This window comes from Pelophylax lessonae, assembly GCF_965119305.1.
Source record: "Pelophylax lessonae genome assembly, chromosome: 2".
Taxonomy (NCBI): domain Eukaryota; kingdom Metazoa; phylum Chordata; class Amphibia; order Anura; family Ranidae; genus Pelophylax; species Pelophylax lessonae.
This window is the reverse complement of record NC_138769.1, coordinates 507,799,478-507,813,161: the sequence shown is the minus strand read 5'-3', so window position 1 is coordinate 507,813,161 and position 13,684 is coordinate 507,799,478.

Here is a 13,684-nt window from a genome sequence, read left to right as displayed (position 1 = left end):
GGACAAGTGAAAAGAGCAGCCAACACAGAAATATAGTTTACATTATTTATTAAAATATGCTCATACTCAAGTGCAGTGCTCTATACGAAAAATAAAGAGTACCTAAATAATAACAAAAACCACAAAAGTCCCACAAAGTGATATGTAGTCCACAATTTACACACAATATGAATATTAAATTACCAAGTGTCCTCCACCGACAAACACTGAGGCTTACCAAACAGAGTGTGACTCTCATATGAGAAGTTGCACTTTTGGAAGGATTTAATTGGCTGCTGTGCAAATTCCCTAGACAGCATCAATATCAGCTCTCCATTGCCACAATAGTAATATCAGAAGGCATGTAAATATAAAGAAAGCTCCAAATAGTGTAAGTCAGATAGATATCTTTATTAAAAACCAGTTAAAAATACTTTGCCCAATGTGTTTTGTCAGAAATTATGTCTTTAGGGGCATAGAAGCAACACGGAGCTCTGCGTCTTATATACTACATCCAATTAAAGAGCAAGGAAAACCTCAGAACCGTTTACCCTAAGAAACATTACTGCCATATTGTAAATGGGCAAAACTATAAGATTATACCACCTGAAGTATCCAATGCTATGAGACCTTTTCCAAAATGAAAAATTGCCGGACCAGGGCTGTGATAGCCATATATCAAAAGGGCAAATAATAAAATTCACCCTACCAAATCAGAAATTAATTAATTGGGAGAGAATGTGCATAAAAAAAAAGATATTTAATACTGCCATAGAAACTTTCTGGCACTTTCCTTTTACAAAATAGTTAGACCCCCATAACAATTAGTATCCTATAACAAAAATAATGAATAAATATTCATAAAATTACCTGAATGTTATAAAATTATCTAAATATAAAATAATCCTAACATTGAGAATGCTCATCAACTAGCTATTGTTATTAAAGAAACTTACGTCCCATTCCATATTCAAACCCTATAGAGTAAATTAATGTCATTCATATATCCGTTTGGTCTCCATCTTTGAAATTTCTCTCCTGATCTGACCTCCTCGCCAGTTGGGAAAATATTTATCAATCCCTAAAAATAGAGTCTCCATCGGGTCTTTGTTATGCACCCACGCATAATGTTTTGACATACTGTGGGCACGATAGCCACATCTAATGTTCTCAATATGTTTGTTTAATTGAACATGTAAGATCCATGTGGTCCTACGCAAATTTTGCACAGAAATAACATTAGAGTAGAACTATAGTATGCCATTGGTTATATAGGAAAAGACCAAGTCTTCCTAACTCCTTCGAGACCGTTTCACCTCTTTCCTGCCCAGGCCATTTTTCAATTTTCAGAGCTGTCACATTTTGAATGACAATTACTTAGTCATGCAATACTGTACCCAAATGAATTTCATGTAATTTTAATCTTATGACAGATAAAATTTTCTTCTGGTGGTATTTAACCATTACTGGGTTTTTCATTTTTTGCTATATAAAGTAAAAGAGACCAAACATTTAGAAAAAAAAAAACAGTGTTTCAAATTTTGTAAATAAATAATATTTCTTCATATAATTAGGCCATGAATTCTGCTACATTTCTTTCGTGAAAATAACCCAAATCAGTGTATATTATTTAGTCTGTGTAAAAGTTATAGAGTCTCTAAATCATGGTATATACAGGATGCATTTGAAAAATTGACTGTCCTGGTCTACTGAATGCCTATCTCAATTCTTGAGGCCCTAAAATGCCAGGACAGTATAAATACCCACTAAATTACCTCTTTTTAGAAAGTAAACAGTCCAGTGTATTTAGTAAGAGGCATGGAGAGTTTTTTGAAGTTGTAAATTCAATTTTTCATACACAGCATACGGTACTTACAATTACACCCCTTCTTAGTATGGGGATACCACACGTCGGAGACTTTTTCACAACCTAGATGCATAGAGAGGCCCAAAACCCAAGGAGCACCTTTAGGCTTTCAAGGAGCATAAATAATGCATCTAATTTCCTGATTACCTATTATTTTTCTTGAGTCCCTGAAGTGCCAGGACAGGAGAAATACCTACAAAATGACCACATTTTGGAAAGCACACACCCCAAGTTATTTTCTGAAAAGCATAGTGAGTGTTTTGAAAATGTCATTTTTTGCCACAGGTTTTTGGAAAATGCAGGAAAGAAAATGAAAATGTTATCAAGTAATAAGATCATTCTAACAAACATCATAGGGATACTTAGAATTACATTTTTATATTCCCCCTATTATGGCGATACCACATGTGTGAGACTTTTTCAATGCTTGGGTTAATTATGCACTGGTACTAGCCTATTGGTATGTGGCTGCCCGAGAAATGCCATGTTTACTGGCCAAGAAGTACAGAAGGTTGAAGATAAGAACAAAAGAGTTTCTGTGGTTCCAGGGGTGCCGTTGTCCACAGGGGATTTCTGGGACTGCTGTTTCACCGGAATATAGTAAGTCAGGCATGCAGATGGGTTTGTTCAGGGGGCAGTCAGAGATATGGTCAGCAAACAGGCAGAGGATTGGTCCAGGCAGCAGGCAGAAATGTGGTTAATAACCACCGTACAGGTGCCAGGTAGAGGCAACACTGCACTAGTTTGGAGGTGATTGGGAACACTGTTGCTGTCTGTACTGGTCTGGTGGCACTGGGGACTAGTGTGGCAGCAATCAGAAGCACTAATGCTGAGTTACACTGGTCTGCTGACACTGGAACCTGTGTGTCGACAATCTGGTACATTGTTGGAGGACTCTGCACTTGGTTCTCCTGTTAGCAGGGACTAGAAGCAGGGTTGTGGCCAGTGGGAGAAGTTTTTGCCTACCCCAGTGGTGGGCAATAGGTGTGTTAGACATGCTGGCAGCAGACCGAGACAAAGATGGCAGCTTCTGAACTTGGAACTTGAAATTATGTAATCAACTTGCATGTGTGCTGTCTTGGGATGATTGTATAGGAAATGGTTTGACAGCACTCCAGTTTCAGCGGATAAAAAGTCTTTATTTCTCCAAAAACATGACAGCGCAATGAACAGATGCCTCAAACAGCAGATGTGTTTCACGAATCAGGTTTGCTTATTCATTGGGATGCTGAGGACCATGTTAGCGGTGCCATTATAGACTCCCTGACGGCAAGGGGAGTTTTTGATGAACTCCATTATCTCCAGGTGGGAGGCCCATTAAGGTAATACCCTATCAGCTGCTATAAAAGGAGAGTGTGCAGCCACGTTGGTGCACAACTAATTTTGAAGGCAAATATGTGAATAAGAGGAGTGTAATAAGAACTGGTGGAGGAGATCTCTACATGGGCACTGTAAGTAACCAATCTATGGTGCTTTGTATAATTGTATATCCTTTAGGGGCTGGCTTTACTTTAAACTATGGCTAGCTATAATAAATTTTGAAATTGGGGAGATTCCATGGTGGTCCCAGATTCCTTGTTAGTATATTGGGAAGCCTTGGAATCTGGGGTCTTCCCACTACCTACCATCTAGGTCTGTCTTAAATAGGTGGATAATGTATGAATACTGTAATAGGAACTTCTAGTTAAGGAATTTTGTTTGTTTTTGATAAAGGTTCCCCTAATAGTGCTCCATCGAATGTTGGGAGTTAGTGGCCCCTGCATGGGAGTACATTTGTCGTCTGGGAGGCAGAGAGCGAGGTTGACACACCGAAAAGCAATAGGAAGCATGCTGTTATTGTGAAATTATACGTAATGAGACTTTTGTATATGATGTTTAATTACATCTTGTGGATGGTATATTATTGTGAATTATCTTACCTTTGCAGGGTGATATTCTATAAATCCATGAAGAATAGACTAATTAAAAAACTTTGAAACGCGTTAGTTACCCGATTCCATTTAACCAACTGCAACTAGGAGTATTTTAGCTAGGCTACACAAATGGTCTTGGGGAGTACCACTTAGCATGTATATTTATTTAAATGTCGACTTTTTAAAGTCATTTTATGACTATCATGTGATTTTAATTTTGTGCATTTTTTTAAAAAAAAGTTTATAGTTTAAAGACGCAATATTTTAAAGAATTACAGTAATTTTCATTTGGTTTGGTTGCCTTCAAAATTCCATAGAAGTTTAATGAAACATATAGCTAAAGACAGCATTGCAGATGAAGAACCTCATACAAATGGTGAAGCATTGTGATAAAAATGTTACGGTTTGAGGTTGTTTTGCTGCTTCAGGATCTGGGAAACTTGCAGTCATGAATTTTGCATAATATCAAAATGTGCTAGATAAGAATGCAAGGCCATGTGTTAAAAAGTTGAAGTTGAGCTGGAAATAGATCTTTCATCGTGATAATCATTCAAAGCAGCAGGAAATGGCTCAAAAAATGGTTATGGACTTGCTTAGTCAAATACCTGATTTGAATCCCACTGTAATTTTGTGGGGGACCGCTGAATAAACTTTGCCTTGAGGAATGGTCAAACAAATTCACAGAGTTAATGTCAGAGACTGGTGGGCAGTTATGCAAAATGTCTCCAGCAGGTTATAAAAAAATAACCCCCAACTGGTTGGGACTTTAATGCAGAAAAGTCACCAAGTGTTAAAAAATTACACAGTTTGTAATGTCTACAACTGGAGTGTCAAACATCATTGTGGGCACTCAAAGGGCGGGTTGCATCTGTAGGGCTTATAAAATGTATTCTGGGCTTTTTTTTTTACTCAGAGATTAGGGGAAAAGCACCCCCCCCCCCCCACCAACACACCACATCGAAGGGTGGGTGTGGACAATTTTTAGAGGGGAAAAAACAGTGGGAGGATCTTAAAAGTTAAATAAATATCAGTAGTGCATTATGTGTGGAGTTTAGAGATGCTCTACATATAGAGTGCAGAGTTCAGGGGTGCACTGTGTACAGAGTCAAGGTTGAGGTGTGCGCTACATACAGAGTGCAGGGTTTAGGGGTGTGCTATGCACAGTGTGCAGGGTTTGGCTGTCTTTCACAGTCTATCCATATCTCACTTCCACCCCTTCTTGGCTCTGACCTGTGCATCCCTCTCCCGAATCCCCCCCCCCTCTGCATACATCTCCCTCCCCTCCACAGAGCTCATCTCTCCCCCCCCCCCCCCAAAAAAAATGCTTCCATACATCACACTTACCCAGCCCGGCTTTAGTACCTACCAGCAGTGTAGGAAACCCCCACCTCCCTTTCTCACTTGCAGGGAGATCATCAGCATCTGTGCACTTAGACACAGGTGGGGATCACAGTGCAACTTACCGTGGGATGCACCATCCTACACTGCATCTTCATCTGCATTTCCCTTGTCTTAACCATGAGTGCAGAGCAGGGAGGGATCTGTTAGAGCTGCCAAGAGGAAAGTTGGCTTCTGTGTTTGCAAGTGACAGTGGTGAGCAGGAGGGTGAGAGCTGGGGGTGGAGGAATTAAGTTCCACCACATTCCAGCCTTAAAAAATCCCTGCTGGCCGCTAGCAGTGTGCATTGTATTCTGACAGCAGGGAAACCTCCCTCTGTAAGAATACAACAGAGGAGAGAAATTCAGCCAATGTTGATGGGGGAACCAAGGTATTTTTTTTCCTTCAGCTTATGGTTGAAGGAAAGAAAATTACATAATCTATGGCTTGTTTAACTCTCAGGAATAATTAGACAGAAGAAAAAATCCTTTTGTAAAGTAAAACAGTTCCTTTATATGTATTTCATCCGTGTATTTATCTGTTTGACTGAAGTTCAACTTTGAAAAAAGACAATAAAACCTCATATTTTCAGCTGCTGCTTACTCGGCGATGGCGTTATTAATTTAGGCGAATTCTGCATATTTCACTCTAGTCTACAACACAGAGATTGCTGTTCATATGTGACAGATTTTCTTCAACAATAGCATTTTGAGTTGAGCAACAAATGTTACTCATTGGCTTCTGATTTGGAGCCACAAACAGCAAATCAAAAACCAATGTGGAGCAAGTGTACACAGCTCTGCTGCTCACAATGTGGTACCACGGGTCTGAGCTACATTGATGTCAAAGTGATTTCAGAAGGAGAGTAGAGACATATGATCCACTTTCAACTGGGGGCCCCTTAGTGTTTTAAGGGGTTAGAAAGTGCCCCCTCCACCCTTTCGCACCTTGTGTACACCTGATGGGTATTTAAATGATCAACTATCAAAAAGCTTTGATAAAATTGATTAAAATAGTAATCAGCCATATTATATCAATCCTATCTAAAGGGAATGTGCACAGTGTGATCTACAATCAATTAGAAAATTGACAAAAATTAAAGTTTGTAATTACATAATACAAACTATTTTTTTCCATAAGCCAATTTTAACACAGCTAAACATGGTGACTCTCCCATCTTAAACAACATCAAAGTTGCGATATGATAGATGGAGATTTAGAGGAATTTACACAAGAAGGTAGGGTACTACTAACTGGAATTTACATGCTTGATAATTGCTACTTCCCCATTTTTCCCAAACAACAAATATTTTCAACTATTCTAAAAACATTTCTGAGACTAAATCTATACATTTTGGAAGTACTGGGGTGCTTTACTAAAGAAACAAAAAAGTGCAATTTGTTAATTGTATTTTTACACTAAAAAAATAAATGTTGATTTAGCACGTGAATGGGGTGAACCTGTACTTCTGTAATCCAATCGTGTACATGCAAAAAATCCTGTTCTTTTTAATCTCCCTTCCTCATGATTGGGTTTTCAAAGTGAAAACAGCGTCATCCTATTTAATAAACTATGTAATCACACAATTTGCAAACTGAATATTCGCCTTGCCAACTGAGCAATTGCTATTCTTTTAGTAAATCAAACATTTATTTGTCTTTTAAATTAAAATGTGTCTATAAATATAAAGATAGCAAATAACAGAAAAACCACAATGACCTTTGTTTATCAATATACACCAGATTATGGCCCACGCTGACTGTTTTTGACTGTCTTCAAATGTAAGTACACAACTTCAGCTAATAGCTCTGGAGCTGGATTAACCTAATATAGCGCACAAAACAAAGTTTCCTAGGATTTTATTTACCACTAGCCTTACTATTTTTGTACAGTCTGTATATTTTTTTTTTTTATTTGCACTAACATTCACAATTTCCAGGACAAGCTTTTGGGGTGTACCCCCTTCTTCTGAGGTCCAGCAGTACAGTTGTTTTTGTTGCAAGTGCATTCATATGGCTACAATCACCGCAAGCGTGATAGGTATTCCATGAATCCACTAAGGAAATGGATAGGAGTAAGTCACTAAACCAATTATTTCTCCCTTAATACAAATAGTCTTTTTGCCCCAAATATTCAGTTATAGTGTAACTTCCCCCAAATCTGATTGGTTGTCTGAATTTAGCACCGTTTTCAATGGGATAGTAAACCGCTTCTATAGTAGATTGCACCCAAATTGTTACCATTAGGAAATGATACATGTTGTTTTAGATCCCCTCTTCAGAGATAATGCAGCCAAAATGTTCAGTAAAAATAAAACAATTATTGTTGCTATTGCTGTTGTTTTTTAAACGTGTAAAACAGTATAAAGTCCCTACATGAACTTCACTTTGCTGATGTAAGAAATACAATACAGGGCTGAAGACCACAGTAGCCACTGGCTTGAAAAGCAATGCTATAACTATATTCCAACTTCTAGTATTATTCTAATGAATAAGACAACACTGTAGGAATCATAGGAGATTACAGCGAAAGAGAGAGAGAGGACTCTAGATTAAGAAAATTAAAGATAGTAGATCTTGGAAAAGCTGATTATTAACTTTTTCTCTGCCTTTCCCACATTTTAGTAAAGGGCAGTCCATTGGTTCAAGGTACACAAATGTATCCAATCAGAGACATACCTGTAAGATGTAATAATGTTCCAGAGAAAGGTTCCTAATGAGTGAAACACTCAGAAAGAGAATCTATTAGAGCTGTGTGAGTGGCTGGAAACCCAGAAATCAAATCCAGATGTTAACCCTTCCACGGTGAAGGAAAGAGAGCGGAATGGTCATGTGACTAGTGCTACAATAGCCATAAGGCCATACCGGTAAATACATGATGGTATTTTCAGATATAATAGGCATAGGTTGAATAAAACAGATCAGAAATAGTTATGTAACACATTATACAGTGAGGATCCAGATGAATGCAATAATAAAAAATAATTGAAGTGACTATCCCAAATAAGAAAAAATATTCCTAAGTCAATGTAATTAAGAACAAAAGAAAAATAATAAATATAAAAGAGAGGGAGGGGTAGGATGGATGTGCTTTGATTACAATAAATACCCTCACAAATGGGGCTCCAATAGCTAGTATTATTAGCCCACTGACAAATACCAAAGGAATGAACCTTCCATCAATATTCATTTTCCAGCATTGGATGAGATGGGATACTATAAATAGTACAAGCACAGCAATGATGCATAAAGACTATAGTTGTAGAAAGTCTGAGAATGACATTCCAGATTTCATGTGAGTAGAATAAGATAAAAACACAACCATTCTACTTCAGTCACCTCTTTGCTCTGTTTAGGGAATACACAGCAATCCTATTTTGCTGTGCCCTGTAAAACAATGTATAACTGTTCAACCATCGAGAGTTTAATCCCCATGGCATTATCTAGATTGTTTTATCTGTATGAATTCACTTCTGAACTAGTTTGGCTGCACAGATGGGAGTTAGTGGACTTTAGTTGTTATATACAGGTGTACAATCAATTTCTTCAATATCTTTATAAGAAACAAGACTTGTGTTATAAATAAGAAACAAGTAAGTGGCATGGTCTGTAAAGCTGATGTTTGGCAAATGCTTTATGGAACTAAAACTCCAAGCATGTTTAAATCCTCTATATAAAATTTAACCTTGTTTTTTTTTTTTTTTGTTTTTTTTTTTCTTTATTTAACAAATAGGATTATCTATCTTGTTATCTACCCTGGCAGGGGAGAGTTACTGAATGCCATCAACAACAATAATAAATCCTGCTCCAAGAAGCATGCTCACAGGCCTCACAAAGTCATTAAACCCTATTTATTTAATTTCAGTTTTGGATTGCTTGATACAGGTGGACTGAATTTAAGCAATAGATTTGTATGTGATGAACCTTTACTTTATCTGTCTAACAACCTTATGTATATGTTTTTCCTAGTTAGTACATAGCATTGTATTTTTGTGTGGTACAAATAAAACCACATGTCATTGATCCAAGATATATAAATTAGTTCTATCTTGGAGCAATGACACATGGTTTTATTTATGTATATTTATTTATATATATATGTGTGTGTGTGTATATATATACATATATATATATATATATATATATATATATATATATATATATATATATATTTTTTTTTTTTTTTTTTTTTTTTTTTTTTTTAATTTTTTAAAAACAAGATTGGATATCTCCCTGAAAGCATGCACCTACAATTTAATCACTGGTATTTAAAATAGACATTTCCATCTAAAATCCAATCAGGAATCAACACTTTACCTTCAGGCATTAAATTATCATCTTGATTTTGCATTTGTAAACTGGAAGGGAAAAAGTGTGACTTCTGGATACTAAGAGGTCAAGTGCGACTGCTCAAATATTTTTCTTACAAAATGACGGATTTATTAGACAAATAAGGAGTCCGGCTGAAGCAAAACCCCTAGTGATTGAATTCTGACGTTAAGTCAACAACAACTTCAACTACATCACTGCTCCAAGATTTAGTCATGATGGTAGAGATTACTGAACAAATAAGAGCCCGAAATGAATACAAATTTCCTCTGATCTGCCCCTGGCGCCTTCTTCCTGACATTCTCTTCCATATGCTACCCCTATTCATATTGTATTCTAATTAAGTGATGGGCCTCATTTTAATATGGTGGGAGCAAGGTTCCTAGCTCTAACTTCTCTATGTCATATTGCATGGTTGGAAACCTATTCTAAATTATACAGAACCCCAATCGGAATCACACATGGCTAGTGAATAAATGCAGATAGATAGATAGATAGATAGATAGATAGATAGATAGATAGATAGATAGATAGATAGATAGATAGATAGATAGATAGATAGATAGATGACAAAGATGAAAGATATAAAAATGATTGATAGATAGATAGATAGATAGATAGATAGATAGATAGATAGATAGATGACAAAGATGAAAGATATAAAAATGATTGATAGATAGATAGATAGATAGATAGATAGATAGATAGATAGATAGATAGATAGATAGATAGATAGATAGATAGATAGATAGATAGATAGATAAAATATGAAAGATACAAAAATGATTGATAGATAGATAGATAGATAGATAGATAGATAGATAGATAGATAGATAGATAGATAGATAGATAGATAGATAGATAGATAGATAGATAGATAGATAGATAGATAGATAGATAGATAGATAGATAGATAAAAGATACAAAAATGATAGATAGATAGATAGATAGATAGATAGATAGATAGATAGATAGATAGATACACAAATGATAGATATATAGATAGATAGATAGATAGATAGATAGATAGATAGATAGATAGATAGATAGATAGATGACAAAGATGAAAGATATAAAAATGATTGATAGATAGATAGATAGATAGATAGATAGATAGATAGATAGATAGATAGATAGATAGATAGATAGATAGATAGATTGATAGATAGATAGATAGATAGATAGATAGATAGATAGATAGATAGATAGATAGATAGATAGATAGATAGATAGATAGAAAGATACAAAAATGATGGGCCTCATTTTAATATGGTGGGAGCAAGGTTCCTAGCTCTAACTTCTCTATGTCATATTGCATGGTTGGAAACCTATTCTAAATTATACAGAACCCCAATCGGGATCACACATGGCTAGCGAATAAATGCAGATAGATAGATAGATAGATAGATAGATAGATAGATAGATAGATAGATAGATAGATAGATAGATAGATAGATAGATAGATAGATAGATAGATAGATAGATAGATAGATAGATAGATAGATAGATAGATAGATAGATAGATTTTCCTAGGTATACCCGTGTACAGGATCAGCACCAGGCGCTCGGTTTAATACAGAACAGGACTGTCCTGGGGCTGTTGCTGGCCATGGTGCTGAAATCTCTCTCTAGCACACACAGGACGCTCAGGGTTCCCAGCCTGCCTAATGCTTGGAAAGCGCACAGTTAGCATTTGTGTATATTTTACTAAAAGTGATCTTACTAACCTGTAACTCTCAGGAATGTTTTGATCTCAGCTAAACTTAATAGGTGATAAGTGTGCTGTAATATCTAGAAGAGTAACTTTTCGTATAAGACTGAACAGTTGCTTTGTCCCTATACCCTTGCAGTGTGCATTGCATAAACCTTGTCTATATTGTATTAGTACCATAGTGTTTTGTAACAGTTGTCATACAAATAAATAAACGGGTATCAGTTTGTTGTTTTATCTGCATTACCTGAATGTATCATTTTATATATTTACCACTAAGCTCCACATTGTAAGGTTAAATAGAATCTGAGAACTATAATATTTTGTAACATATTAGTTGTCTGCTCAAAGACTAATGCGATTGTTATTGCTATAAACACATGTAATGGAGCTGCAGGATAGACCTTCAATCACATCCTAATTCTGGTGCTGGTGTTCCTTTTAAACACCAGTCCAAGACTTGAGATTGCCCAGTCAGGCCTCTCCGCTTCATCTGTCATGAAACCAATTTTATTTTATTTACATCCATATGCTGGTTTAATTACTGTGTTGATGAATAGCCTGCAGGAATTGGGTTACAATCCTTAACCACAAGCGACAGAAATACAGGACAGCTTTTCTTAAGGATCAAATAAAACATTGCCTTGTGCCTTAAAAACCTTGCCACCACCCACACTCCCATCTGGATTGTGACATATGTGAGCGAATGCACAACTGCATACATCAACATTGCATTCACTCCGCCGTGCAAAATTAGCCACGTGTTCATTTCAAAGATCTAAAGCGATGTACGTGGTTACATTGGATTTTAGGAAAGTCACAGTGCTTGAACATAGTAGTGCTGTTTTACAGTTAATGTATTGTTAGCAGATATTTTCATTAGGTAATTCAAGGTAACACATGGGTGTGTGTGTGTATATACTTACATATATATATATATATATATATATATATATATATATATATATATATATATATATATATATATATATATATACACATGTAGATAGATAGATAGATAGATAGATAGATAGATAGATAGATAGATAGATAGATAGATAGATAGTGTGGTATATGTGTGATACATATCATGTAGATATTGGTTACTTAATTCATAAATATAATAATAGTGGTGTTTCACAATTTAATCCATTCATCCCATATATATATATATATATATATATATATATATATATATATACATATACCACACACATGTGTTTATTTTTTACAGCATGCTCAGTTCGTAATTATGTAAATGTGTGTGTATGTAAATCTATAAATAATATATCATTTATATTATACATATATACATATGTATATATTATACATATCTACATATATTATACATATCTACATATATATATATATATATATATATACGGTATGAATATTTTTTTGTTCTTTTTTTTTTTTTTTTTACAGCATGCAGAATTCATAAATATATAAATCCGTGTATATGTATATCTATCTATCTATCTATCTATCTATCTATCTATCTATCTATCTATCTATATATATATCTATATATCTATATATCTATCTATTTTTATATATATATATATATATATATATATATATATATATATATATATATATATATATATATATATATATATATATATATATATATATATATATATATATATACAGAGTGTATATGTATATATATATATATATATATATATATATATATATATATAAGAAATACATATTTATATATAGATAGATATATATACAGAGAACATTTATATATATTCACAAACAGTCTGGTCTGCAGTAAACCAAGTTTCACCTTTCCTAATTTACATTAGTAAACACAATGAAAGCTGATTTCTGACTGGTAGCTAGGTATTACAGAAATTTGCACGGTGCCTTATTGAATAAACCTCATGTTATATATTTATCTAAGAAACCCTTACATGGAACGTAATATCTGCATTTTTAATACACTTATTGTAATTTTTTTTTGTAGATTTGAAAGACGAGAGGGAGATATGTGGCAGGGTACTGTATGTGGGGGTACATTTTTGTTTTGATTAATAGATCCATGTGGCTAACGGTCTGACATATGGTGTGCGAAGCAGCTTGAGATGCTACCTAAGGCATCCCCTACGGCCATTAACATATTAGAGGCTTATGTGCAGTCAGACAGTCAGACTTCATCCAGAGCCCAGAGTAGAGAGCTTGCAAGCCAGAGCTGTTTGATATAGTCTTTCAATAATGCATCACTCCTCAATTTTAAGGGAGACGCTTGTTGTGATGGAGGAGAGATGGTATAGTCCTGGCAGAGTTCAGTGACAAATCTACCTCTCTTGTTTAAACACACAGGGAAAAAAAAACATATTATTCGTTTTCAAAGTTTCATTTCAACTCCACACTGACAAGGCTGAGGGTGCGGTGTGTTTACGTTTACATCACGTGTGAATTAGGAATACTCAGGGGAAACAAAGATGAAATCGGGTTACATAGATCTCTAGGAAGAAAAGCCATTTTCTGATAAATTAT